This window comes from Octopus bimaculoides, chromosome 6, assembly GCF_046866305.1.
Source record: "Octopus bimaculoides isolate indiv1 chromosome 6, ASM4686630v1, whole genome shotgun sequence".
In the NCBI taxonomy this organism is placed as follows: domain Eukaryota; kingdom Metazoa; phylum Mollusca; class Cephalopoda; order Octopoda; family Octopodidae; genus Octopus; species Octopus bimaculoides.
Window position 1 is genome coordinate 99,606,375 of NC_142933.1, and position 13,954 is coordinate 99,620,328.

Below are 13,954 nucleotides of genomic sequence, written 5' to 3' on the forward strand. Positions count from 1 at the left end.
CTACAAAATCCGCTTATAAGGCTTTGGTCAGCCCGAGACTATAGCAAGGTGTCACGCAGTGGGACTGAACCCGGAACCATGTAGTTGGGAAGCAGGCTTCTTACCACACAGTCATATATATATTCTTTAACTGTTTTACTTGTTTCCGTCATTTCACTGCGGCCATGCTGGAGCACCGTCTTAAAGGGTTTTAGTCGAAGAAATCTACCCCAAGACTTATTCTTTGTAAGCCTAGTACTTATTATATCGGTAACTTTTGCCGAACCGCTATGTTACAGGAACATAAACGCACCGCCATCGGTTGTCAAGCGATGATGGGGTAGGAACAAACACACACACACACACACACACACACACACATATATATATATATATACATATACATACGACAGGCTTCTTTCAGTTTCCGTCTACCAAATCCACTCACAAGGCTTTGATCGGCCCGAGGCTATAGCAGAAGACACTTGCCCAAGGTGTCATGCAATGAGATTGAACTCGGAACCATGTGGCTGGGAGGCAAGCTTCTTACCACACAGCCACGCTTGCGCCTATATACACAAACGCCCTGTATTTCAATATTCTAGATTTAAAATCCTTCGCCAAGAAAACGAAGGTCTATCTATCTCTGTCGTTTGCACTTTATAGTTGTAACATCATTAGAGAAGCCGGGCGACAGCACGTGCGGTAAGATTGTCTTTAAAATCAGCCAGCGAGTGTAGCTTAGGATTACGTCTGTTGTTAATAAATGGATTAAGCATTTATTTTTTTAATCAGAACTACTTCTGTAATCCGTAAACTTCCAATATTTTTATTTATTTATTTTTCTGTGTCCTTGATAGCATCGGTATATATCAAACGTCATGACTGCTCTCCAGATATATTTTCACAGATGGCGAATCCATTTGTGTAAGTATACCCTTTAATGTGGATATGCTGTTTGCGAATGGCGCTGCCGAAATATTGGAGTAGAAGGTAAAGAAAATATGAATTATTGTTTTTGTCTTGTTTTGGAGTCGGATTGTTTTCAGTCGTGTTTGTTTGTTTGTTCGTGGACAAGATATCTCAAAAACTGCTGAGTGGATGCGGACGAAACTTTCAGGGATGTTTGGCCTTGTGACTGGCACGGTCTCATTAGATTTTGGGATCGTTCCGGTACAGGACAAGGATTCTGGATTATTTTTTTAAATATTTTCTTTACATGTATATGTAAAGTTTCACATAGTTCTCTTGCACACACACACACACACATATACTCTTACATTTTCGGCGTTGAACATTACCATCCCACTTCCATTGTACACACACACTCATACACACACACACGCGCGCGCGCGCGCAAACAAACCTCTCTTTTACACACACACATACATTCACACTTCAATCACCGTTTATCGGCTTTTCACTCCTTCATTCGTTATTCACTTATCACCCCTTCCATTCTCATTCATACGACACTCTCTGCCATTTCGTTTCGTCTTTCTCATTGTCATTACTTTCTGTTACTCCCTCTCAATCATGGCTATTACTCTCACTACTTCTCCTTCACTGTATTAGTATTTCATCACCTCTCCCTTTACCTCTCACTCAATGTATATTAGCAGATGTTTTCCGACCACGATACAATATGCAATTCATTACAATTATAATTTTTATGTTCAATTACGTTTCTCTACCAAAGTTCCTGTTGCATTTCAACAAGTGTTTCCAAAATTTTTACGTAGTGACTCCCAAAGACCTAATGACATGTGTGCGCTCAAGTCACACAAGTATCTTCATTATCCAGACGACACACACACAGCATTATAAACACAGCCTGCACACCCACTTCCACATTCCATGACTCCCATTGGAATCGATCAGGTGCCGGACAAGATATATGGATTATTTTTCCGTTTGAGAGCGATCGGGTTCATTTTTAGTATTCTCGTTTGTGAAAGCAGTCGATTTTATTTCAGATGTTCTCATTTTAAAAATCATCTCTGGTTAATCGTTGAGAGGACGTTGGTGTTGTGTTAATAGAGGTTTGCGCTCTCTAAGTGCTCTTGTTTTTATATTTGTATTATAGTGGCTTTTTTTTTTTTTTTTGTAAATATTGAAACTGGAACTTTCCGTTGAGTTACTTAAGACTAGTGTTTTCACATCTATGAAAGGAAGTCCGGTGTTTAAATGACAAAAACTAAACGCACACACAAACACACACACAGACACGCACGCACGTACATACATACATACATACATACATACATACATACATACATACATACATACATACATATATGTGTCTATGTGTGTGTGTGTGTGTGTGTTTCTTTGAGTTTTATTTAAGTTCTTCGTAAGAGAGTTCAAGCCGGTCGCTAACAAAGTGACAAAATTTTTTGCCCATGTATGTATGTATGTATGTATGTATGTGTGCGTGTATGCGTGTGTGTACATACGTTTATATGATATATATGCTTATAATTAGAGTATGCAAATTAGTTATCTTAATTCTCTGGAGTTACTAGATTCGATGAGTATATAAACGGATTAGCTACACCCATGCTGGGCAGTGCATTGAAGGGTTTTGGGGAAATAAATTGACCCCAATACCTTTCTTGAGTTTGGTACTTATTCTGTCGGGCTCCTTTGTCGAATTGCTAAGTTACAGAGATGTTGCCAAACACAAAAGCCTCACCCACAAATGCATACACCTCTCTCTCTCTCTCTCTCTATATATATATATATATATATGTGTGTGTGTGTGTGTGTGTGTGTGTGTGCGTGTGTGTGTGTATGAGAAAGTTGGTATGTGAAAGCACGTGGTTGGATGTATAAAAGATAATAAGAGTGAAAAAACTACAGAAGGTTTGTGTTACATGGTTAAAGTATATATTTAAATTATGTCAGAAAAATGTTAGAAAAATGTTATAAAATTTTTTTGGTATATAAACATTATATTTTGAGAAATAACCGGTTTCGTGTTGTCTTTTCAAATTTCTCTACTTCTAGAGGAATTTGAAAAGACAACACGAAACCGGTTATTTCTCAAAATACAATGTTTATATACCAAAAAGATTTTATAACATTTTTCTAACATTTTTCTGACATCATTTAAATATATACTTTAATCATGTAACACAAGCCTTCTGTAGTTTTTTCACTCTTATTATCTTTTATATATATATATATATATATATATATATATATATATATATATATATATATATATATATATATATATATAATACAAAGAATATATATACATGTATACACACATATATGTACATACTTACATCTACATGTGTATATACATGCATATCAGGGTACAGGACGTTAGAACAATAAACTACAGACAACAGAACGAACACATAGGAAAACGGAAAGCCACTTGGAATATCCCTTCATCAGCTGTCTCTATTCTATCTAGACGTTTCGAAGACAAGACAGAACGTACTCTAGAATAGTCTCTTCTTGAGTAGTGGATCAACCCACTACACAGAGGATTCCAAGGTGGCAAACACAAACCAAGACAGGAAAAAATGGACAGTGAAAACAACATTCAAAAGCCGTACGGCCAAACGCAAATCTGAGGTAGAACGCTAGTAGTTCGTCTTGCCTTCACAGCGGCTGGAGTGAAAAGAAAGTTGACCACAGGTCACACGAGAGCAGAGAGGATGGTGGAGGGAGGAAGTGGAACAAGGAGGAAGGGACAGAAGCAGTGAAGTAGAGGCCAGAACAGAGGGGTAGATAGGAAGATAGAGGAAGACAGATAGATAAATAGATAGAGAGGATGGTGGAGGGAGGAAGTGGAACAAGGAGGAAGGGACAGAAGGGTATAGCAGTGAAGTAGAGGCCAGGACAGAGGTATAGATAGAAAGATGGAGGAAGACAGATAGATAAATAGATAGAAAGATAGATAGATAGATAGACAGATAGATAGATAGATAGATAGATAGATAGATAGATAGATAGAAAGATAGTCACGTCAGAATAATAGTAGACTTACTTGCAAAAAAGGACGTGTGCGTTCAATAATGTAATAATACAAAGAATATATATACATGTATACACACATATATGTACATACTTACATCTACATGTGTATATACATGCATATCAGGGTACAGGACGTTAGAACAATAAACTACAGACAACAGAACGAACACATAGGAAAACGGAAAGCCACTTGGAATATCCCTTCATCAGCTGTCTCTATTCTATCTAGACGTTTCGAAGACAAGACAGAACGTACTCTAGAATAGTCTCTTCTTGAGTAGTGGATCAACCCACTACACAGAGGATTCCAAGGTGGCAAACACAAACCAAGACAGGAAAAAATGGACAGTGAAAACAACATTCAAAAGCCGTACGGCCAAACGCAAATCTGAGGTAGAACGCTAGTAGTTCGTCTTGCCTTCACAGCGGCTGGAGTGAAAAGAAAGTTGACCACAGGTCACACGAGAGCAGAGAGGATGGTGGAGGGAGGAAGTGGAACAAGGAGGAAGGGACAGAAGCAGTGAAGTAGAGGCCAGGACAGAGGGGTAGATAGGAAGATAGAGGAAGACAGATAGATAAATAGATAGAGAGGATGGTGGAGGGAGGAAGTGGAACAAGGAGGAAGGGACAGAAGGGTATAGCAGTGAAGTAGAGGCCAGGACAGAGGTATAGATAGAAAGATGGAGGAAGACAGATAGATAAATAGATAGAAAGATAGATAGATAGATAGATAGATAGATAGATAGATAGATAGATAGATAGATAGATAGATAGAAAGATAGTCACGTCAGAATAATAGTAGACTTACTTGCAAAAAAGGACGTGTGCGTTCAATAATGTAATAATACAAAGAATATATATACATGTATACACACATATATGTACATACTTACATCTACATGTGTATATACATGCATATCAGGGTACAGGACGTTAGAACAATAAACTACAGACAACGGAACGAACACATAGGAAAACGGAAAGCCACTTGGAATATCCCTTCGTCAGCTATATATTCCTTTCCTGAGCGTCCAATAATACTATCCATATCACGTCCTCACTTTGTTGTTTTTTTGTTTTTTTGTTATTTTTAACTATATATATATATATATATATATATATATATATACATATATATATCCTATTTTCTCCGTCTGTTACATTTTTATGTTCGTTAACTCCTCCTAGACCGTTGGTGCAAGGACAACGAAACTCAAACCAGCAACTCCTCTAATCTCAGGGAATGTCCTAAGGGGGTCTATTTTTTCAAGGGCCACCTAATTGGGACCCCACTGACACCCCTATTTTTGCTGCCTTTTAAACTAAATATATGGCATTGGCGACCAGGTCGGAGCAATGACAACGAATTTCATACCATGAACTCCCAGGGATTATTGTAAAGAGGTTTAATTTCTGAAGGGCTGCTTAAATGGGGGCCCCCACTGACCCCGCCTTACTATTTTTAAGCCTAGTACTTATTCTATCTTTTGCCGAACCGCTAAGTTACAAGGACGTAAACACACGGACATCGGTTGTCAAGCGATGGTGGGGAGACACACACACACACACACACATATATATATGTTTATATATATATACGACGGGCTTCTTTTAGTTTCCGACTATCAAATCCACTCAAGGCTTTGGTCGAGCCGAGGCTGTAGTAGAAGACACTTGCCGAAGGTGCCACGCAGTGGGACTGAACCCGGAACCAAGTGGTTGGGAAGTAAGCTTCCTACCACACGGCCACTCGCACGACAGGCTTCCACATAATTACCGTCTACTGAATCCACTCACAAGGTATTACTCACACCTGGGTAATAGAAGACACTTGCCCAAGGTGATGCCGCTCAGTGGGACTGAACCTAAAACCCCATGGTCGCAAAGTGAGCTTCTTAACTACACAACCGTGTCTGTACAGCGACTTGCTATTTTATTGCTTATTTTACAATCTCTGTCTTTTCAAAGTTGCCAAACAACTTTAGTAATTAGAGAACGCATGCTGATTATTAATATTAAATTGTAATATAAATGAAATGTTATATTAAATAGCAGCCTGGAGGGATTTAAATCAGGCATGGAGAACGTTTCTCGAGAAACGGGCCACAAGAGACATTGCTCACCATCAGACGAGCCGCACCACTAAAAGTGAACTTAAGGTAATGTTTCGTTAAGTATACCAATCAGAAAGTCCCGTGGGTTGCAGTTTGCCAATGACTGATTTAAGCTATTAAAAAAATAAGCAGGGGACATAACTGCCATGCGATAGTGTGCCAGGCTTCTTGGTTTAGTATTTAGGTTGCTAGTAGGTGTAAATTAACTTTATTATCTGCTGAATCGAACCCTATTTAATTACTATTATTCGTTTTATTTTGGGAGAAGTTAATGCCCAGCTAGAGATATTTGAACTTACGTGAAAAAAAAAAATATATATACAATGAAGGGACGTAACTGCCATGCGATAGTTCTTTTTTTTTTATTTACCAGTGTTAAGACAGCTAATTAATGTGAGGAAAATCTATTGCCTACAAATTTAATATCGATTTAATTACTGATATTTATTTTACAAGGTCTGGAGAAGGCGATGTCAATTTGGAGAGATTTGAACTCCGGAAAAATGTTGTAAATATGGTTAATAAGTGTCACGTGGTAGTTAGTGAAAGGCGTTTCGCTTTGTTGTTTCAGGGCCTCCGAAACTGGCGAAAGGAAGGGCAAGAGTTGTCCCCGCTAGAGTCTTGCAAGGATCAGGTGACGGTCTTAAACCACTGAAAGATTAAGTTTACAACCCATGAATTCAGAACTGGAAGAGCCGGAAAAAGTTTAGCAGAATATCTCATCTGATGTGCTAACAGCTCCTACCAACCTACTCTCTTCGACTGGTATTTTATTATTGACCCCGAAAAGGTGAAAAGTAAAGTTGATTTCAGCTGAACTTAAACTCAGAGTGTGGAGGCACTAGCGTAGCTGCGGAGGAGGAGAGGAAGCGATTGGTGCTTCCCGCCCTGGGCGGCACTTTTAAAGGGGCACCACTTTTGGGACTGCTGTAGACAATGTGTTTTTTGAGGGGTCCAGAGGCGGCAAAAGGAAGGGCCGCCCCGGGCGGCACACACCCTAGCTACGCTATTGGGTAGAAGTCTGTAACAGAACTTGTAAAGTATTTTGGACTCCACTCTAAAGATGCTGCCAGTCCACAATTCTAAATAAGTCTTTCTAATATAGGCACAAGGCCAGCAATTTTTAGGGGGTGGTTAAGTCGATTACATTGTCTCCAGTGCTCAGCTGGTACTTTTTCATCCGCCCCGAAAGGATGAAAGGCAAAGTCAACTTCAGTGGAATTTGAACTCGTGACACAAAGAGCCGAAAGAAATGCCGTAAAGCGCTAGCGTTTCTTCCAGCCCAGGCACAAAGCCAACAATTTTGAGTGGAGGGGTTAATCGATATTATCGATCCTAGTATTTGACTATCACTTTATTGTATTGACCCTAGAGACAGGGCCGGATTAAATCCCATCGAGACCCTAAGTACGTAAATGATTTCGGTGCTCCCATAAAATATTATGTAATTCAAAATATAAACAGTAACAAACCATAAAATAAATTTTTATTTTTCAAAACGAAACAAAAAAGTGAGAGGGAAAATAAGGTTTATTCTTGTATATTTCCACTTTATTTATATTTGAAAAGTTTCCTCCTACTATTTTGAATTGCAAAGTCTTTGACCAGATTCTCAAAATTAATCTTAGGAAACACATCTGCATCTATACTTAATAGAGATAAAGGCATCCCGAATATTATTTTAGCAAGTTTAAAGTCATTTCTTTTGTGCTGTAAACCATTTACCATCTCTGTGGTGCCCCCTCCTTCCCTTGATGCCCTAAGCACGTACTTATTTTGCTTAATGGTTAATCCAGCCTAGTGGGCTGAAAAGTAAAGTTGACCTGAGATGGAATTGAATTCAGAGCGCAGAGAAATGAAACAAATACTGCAAAACATTTCTTTTTAATCTCGAAAGACTTTGCCAGCACTGTGCCCTTAACAATAATAATGCTTTTGATTTGGATTCAGCGATTTTGTGAGGCGGGTTTAGTCAATAACTATCGACTCCAGTATTCGACTAGCACTTTATTTTATTGACCCTGGAGAGATGAAAGGCAAAGTTGACCTCAGTGGGAATTGAACTATTTGTTCAGAGAGCTGAAATACATATTGTAAATCATTTTGTCCAACGCTCTAACGACTCTGCCAACTCACCGCCCATGGGTGCGGAAACGAAATTTGCTTAAGAGGTGCAAACCCAGGTTCAAATTTTTTTACAAAGTCGATCTTTTTCGATCTTTTGAACGTCTAAAACAGGGGTGGGGAAACGCCCGCAAGCTCATTTTATTGCGCCTGGAGGCTAATGTACTCGTGTGCACAAAATATAGTAAATTTTTCAATTCTAAAATTTATACAATATTCGTATGCCTATTTGCGATATAAGTCGCGTTTCCACTACGATTTAAAACGGTTAGACTCGAATAGAAAATTGTCCGTTAATTGCCATTTGAATGGCACTATAAAACTCATATTGCTAGGTTTGAACTACCCCCTTGAGACCCAACTATACTCTATGTGAAAAATATAGAATACCTCATAAGTAATATAAATGTCCTAAATTCAGTGGCGGCGTTAATGAAAATGTTACGCGTTAATTTAATCTTTATTAATGCATATCGAATTATACTTAGATATATACAAGATCTACACAGATATAAGAGTTGGAACTTGTGATCTGCCCGCGGACCTTTTTCTTTGTAAATTTTTGCCTACCGCACAAAAAGGTTTCCCCACACCTGGTTAAAAAATGTGTCTGGCGTGCTAGAATTGTTAAAAATATTGCAACGTATTTGGCGAGTGTTGAACGCGGAAGGGGAGTAACTGAACTACTGCAATATTTATTTGTGGCTGGTAAGTAGTTGTGTCCCTTTACATTCAAGGAACGTATTTGGTTTTACTTTGATGATACCACGAAAGGACAACGTGTTCAAGTTGTTAGAAGTTGGAATTTCCATGATCGCCGCCTGAGTGTGTATGTGTGAGAGAGAGAGAGAGAGAGACAGACAGACAGAGACAGACAGACAGAGACAGGCAGACAGACAGACAGACAGACAGGCAGACAGACAGACAGAGATTGAGATGTAGAGTACCTGAGAGGTCGATAAAATATGCACAAGTCAAGTATTAGAATTGATTTAATTATATTGGGTTGTCCGGAAAGTTCGTGCCGATTTATAGTAGCTTACCTTTCGACTTATTTGCCATAAAACCACCTCAATTCTGGGAAGAGGGTATTTCCAAGTTAAAGGAAAGATGGAGACGCATTGTGCAACAAAATGGTTCATATTTGGTTGATTAAAAATGTAATGGCAAGTATTTATTGACCAATATTTTAACACTTCAGATTTGGAGCCATGTACGAAAGTTATACGTAGTAAATGTTTACTAAGAACAAAAGGCATTGAATTGTAGAAAATAAAATACTTTCTTTTAATGGTTTCTGTCCAGACGAATGGATTCTGCTCCTGGCTTTCACAGAATTCTGAGACAAGTCAGATTGATGCGACCGACAGTTATCTTGAATAGTTGAAAGTAGTCGACACGTCAGAGAAAAACGTAAGCAAAAGGAGAAGTCCATGAAGAAGGAGCGGGAGTAATAGTTAAGGCAGGAACATGTATACTATATAATGTGTGTGTGTGCGCGAGCGCGTGTAGATTTGTATGCTTTGCTTTATGTATGCATTCTCATGCATATAGTTCCATATCTAGACACGTTCATATATATTTAAATGATAAACTTCTAGAAAGTTATATGTATGTATGTATGTTATCGTCATCATCATTTAAAGTCCATTTTCCATGCTTGCATGGGTCAGATGGAGTTTGTTGAGGCAGCTTTTCTATGACCAGATGTCCTTTCCTCTGTCACCAACCCTCATCGGTTTCTTATCACGGTAATATTTTCTCATGGCCAGACATGTTTTCCATAGAAAACCGGAGCCACAAGTACGCAGGCACGCACACACGCACGCACGCACACACACACATATATACACACAGACACACTACAATGAAAAGCAATATGATTGAGGTTTCTTTTCGACTTGCTACTAAATTTAACATGTAAATGAGTAATTACTGTGGCCCAGCGGTGTACAGTAATCCCTCGCCCTATCGCGGTTTATTATTTAAGCTTACGCCGATTCCTCTGTGGTGTTGTTTTGCATTTATAATTAAATAAATATATACAAATAATAAGATATACAGTTCAACACTGTTTCTACTTCGCGGATTTTCATCTATCGCGGGTGGGGGTTGAAACATAACATCCGCGATAGTTGAGGGATTACTATAATCGTACTGAAATACACTCTCAACAGATTCATAACAGTGTATTTGAGAGATGCCTGCCTGTCTGCGTGTGTGTTTCTCTCTTTTTGTGAGCGTGTTTTTATGATTTTCAAAATTAAGAATGATCTCCCTTGCGTTTATTACTCCATTTATTATGAACTATGGTTTGTAGCATCGATACAGGGCCCACAGTTTTGAATAGGATAGTGGATTACTCCGATCCCGTCGGTCAACCCCAAAAGGTTGACCTTGGTGGTATCTGAACTCAAAACCAAGAACCGAAACAAATATTGCAAAGCTTATTTTTTTCTGGCAATCTAACGATTGATTCTGTCAGCTCACCAATAGCGTTTTATCACCATAACAACATATTTTTGTTTTTGTTTTTAAAATATATTTCAACGTTATATATTTTGCGCAGTTATCACAGACGATTTTCCAATTGACGCCTTATAAGATTGTTTGTTTTTATTTTCTTTGCTTTGTCATGCAATTATTTCATGGAGTTACGTTTATCTTTACTGTCATAATAACATTGTTTAGTATCAAAAATATTTGATAGTATTTATAATGCAGAATTAGAAATAAAAAGTCATTTCGATTGCCTGAGCCATCGTTGATATTGCTGGAGTAAGTTTGACTAAGAATCGATTGTTATTAAAACAATTCTCTTATATATAAAAGCTTGTTATATAATTTTTGTATGATTTCATTTCTTCAGTGTTAAAATATATAACATATGCTGTCCGTGTCTCTCGTTTCAAAAGTATAAACATCTATTTCTTGCTTTATGCAACGTCTATGCTAATTGTGTGTGTGTGTGTGTGTGTGTATGTGTGTGTGCATGTGCGCGCACGCTTGTTAGTAACATTTGTGTCAGGCGGTAACTATCAAAAGGAATTTGTTTTTATATCAAGTTTGTATACATTATTTGCGTAACATTTCAGTGAAATGTCTTATCCGAACTGTCCTCATACATAAACAAAGTGGTAAATTATAAGTTTTTGCAAACTATTTTTTTCATGGTAAGTAATGTTGTATATCAACAACTATTTAAGTGGAAAATAATAACATTTACCTTACAAACTGCAGAATTGACTGTTACAGACTGAAGGGTTTTCTTTTTTAAAATAGTTAATCCACCTCAAAAATAATTAGTTTCGAGTGATATAAGAAACAGCAATCAATATATCGAAATAGGTCTACAACAGAATCAATTGCTTTACTGACTGAAGGTTTTAAAAATTCTACTACTACTTTCGTTACCTCTCTGTTTTTTTATTCTAGTTTTCCCCCCACCTTTATTTTTTCTTTCATTACATTCACACAGGCTGTTGTTATACTTGAGAGTGAAATATTTGTGACCATTATTATTTTTGGTAGCATGCAAAGGAAAAAAATTAACTTCAGCCAAAATTAAAGCACAAGCCTTTTTGTTTATATTGCATATGTGAATTTAATGAATAAATTTGAATAAATTCGCTGTTTTAACCGATCTTTCACTTAAATGTGGAATTGAAAGTAAAAGACGAAGAAGAAGCCAGGGATGTATAAACTTAAACTTGCCAGCTATCCTGAATAAGCGAAACGAAACAAAGCATATGTTTAAAAGTAGGTTATTAAACGTTATTACTACGGATTTCTATTTTCATTTCTCAATAGCGTCATTTAGTTAACTTTACACACTTGCGTACATGCATCTGCTCGGACAGGCCGACAACTCCAGTCAAAAATTCACAAATTTCTCTTCTTTCAATTATTTTTGTTTACTTTCGAAACGTGTCAGTTTGTAGTTACTTTTATTCAACGCTGCTGAGAAGAGAGAACAGAATTAATGAAGTTTAATAACCTACTTTGAAGCATTCACTTTTCTGGTATGCTTTCTCAGGAAGATGTTGTACATTCCCGGCTTCATTGTCTTTCATCCTCAATCCTACGCTTATATATACCAAGAGCAAAAGTAAGCGAATTTTTAATTTGTTTTTCCAAATAAATTGCTTGAAAATTATTGATCACGTATTTATAAGGAAACTCGGCAAATTATGACGTCATAATAGAACTGCATCGAAATTTTCAAATGAAATAAAGAGCAAAAGAAATATATGAAATATATTACCTCCCTTCAATTTTTTATTTGTTGAAAAATCATGATTGAAATGACGTCATAAGAGAAGATTCTTTCAAATGCTAAAAATATCGTTTGATGAGATCATTCAAATACTATGGGGTGAAAAAGAGAAATGGAGGCATAGAAAGAGAATCATTTGAAAATTCGTCTCCACGCATAGATTTTGTATACAAGCGATGTTTTAAAATAATATTCATGAATTATTTCCGATGCAATCGATGATGTTTGTCTCACTACTTAAAACATTGGTCGGTCCGGAGCTCATAGTAGAAGGCACTTATCCCAGGGTGCCGCGCAATGGAACTGAACCCGAAACCACGCGGTTACAAAGCGAACATCCTAACCACACACCCGTAAAACATAGTTGTTTTCAGTTTGATATCCAAAAATATCTCTTTTTCTATTAATAAACAAAATTTATTGAATGCTGTTTTGCTGAAACTGTTATAAATATAAGCATTTCGGATTCCAGATGCCAACTCAGGTCCATTTTTTATAAACAAGGTCTTATTAATGTTTTCATTTCTTTTTGTGCATCAACACGGAGGCTGAGATGAATATGGAGAGCTGCCTGCGTGCAGCGGAGGGCCTACTTGAAAGGCATTGATGATTATAAATATTGAGCTTGAACAATGTATTCGATGGGTTATCTGTCGGTGGGCGCCGGTGCCCCTCCCATTTTTCATTTTTATTTTTATTTGCTATTTTTCACCTTTTTTTGTTATCACCCTCATCTCATTAATGTCCGTGTCCAGCCCACATCTTCTTTACGTTTGTCTGTCCTTGTTTGTCCCCTCTTTGTAAGGCCTTAATGGCCAATTAAAATGAAATAAAGAAGAAATCTGACTTCAAGCTACCTTTTACAAATCACTTTTTTGCGCTCTGTTTTCTGAACCTGAGAAAAGTATGCAAGGGTGCAAAGTTTGGTTTTGTACTCGACAAACATTTTAGGAGGTGCGCTTGCGCCCACTGCACCCCTTGTTCCCGGACCCATGGATCACAGCATAAAGATAAACAAACATACCAATTGTTGCCATTGATTTTATAATATTGGAGCAAAAGACTTGGCTAAAATTATTGACAATGTAACATTAAATATCTTGAACAAATTATCCATTTAAAGTCGGTAGATTACTTAGATATGATAGACAGATTATCCTTAGGACCTTTAACGAACAAAAATATCAACAGATTTCGAAAAGAACTCTATCTAAAAATTGCTTCTGAGGCTAATCATAAATTAGCCTTCTAAATACTGAAAGCGGTTCATTTTTAAGGCTTGTAGTGGCGTGAAATTATAGCCGCCATTGAGGAAGTACTATTCTGCGCATGCGCAGCGGACTTCACCACAGGAAGCCCCTCGAGTTGCGTTTGCGCAGTGAAACTCGTACTTAAGCAGTTAGTTTCAATTTCTCGGTGAGTTGAGCTCAGACCTTCTACATGACAACACCTCGCTCCTCCACGA

At 37.6% G+C, this 13,954-nt stretch overlaps 1 protein-coding gene across 1 annotated transcript in view; it reads left to right on the top strand.

Moving 5' to 3' along the window:
* Positions 1-866: 866 nt before the first annotated feature.
* LOC106875709 (uncharacterized) overlaps positions 867-13,954 on the top strand; it is a 46,517-nt gene continuing 33,429 nt past the window's right edge. The window contains exon 1 of the mRNA XM_014923957.3: positions 867-972. The gene's annotated coding sequence lies outside the window, so the exon portion shown is untranslated. The remainder of the gene's footprint in view (positions 973-13,954) is intronic.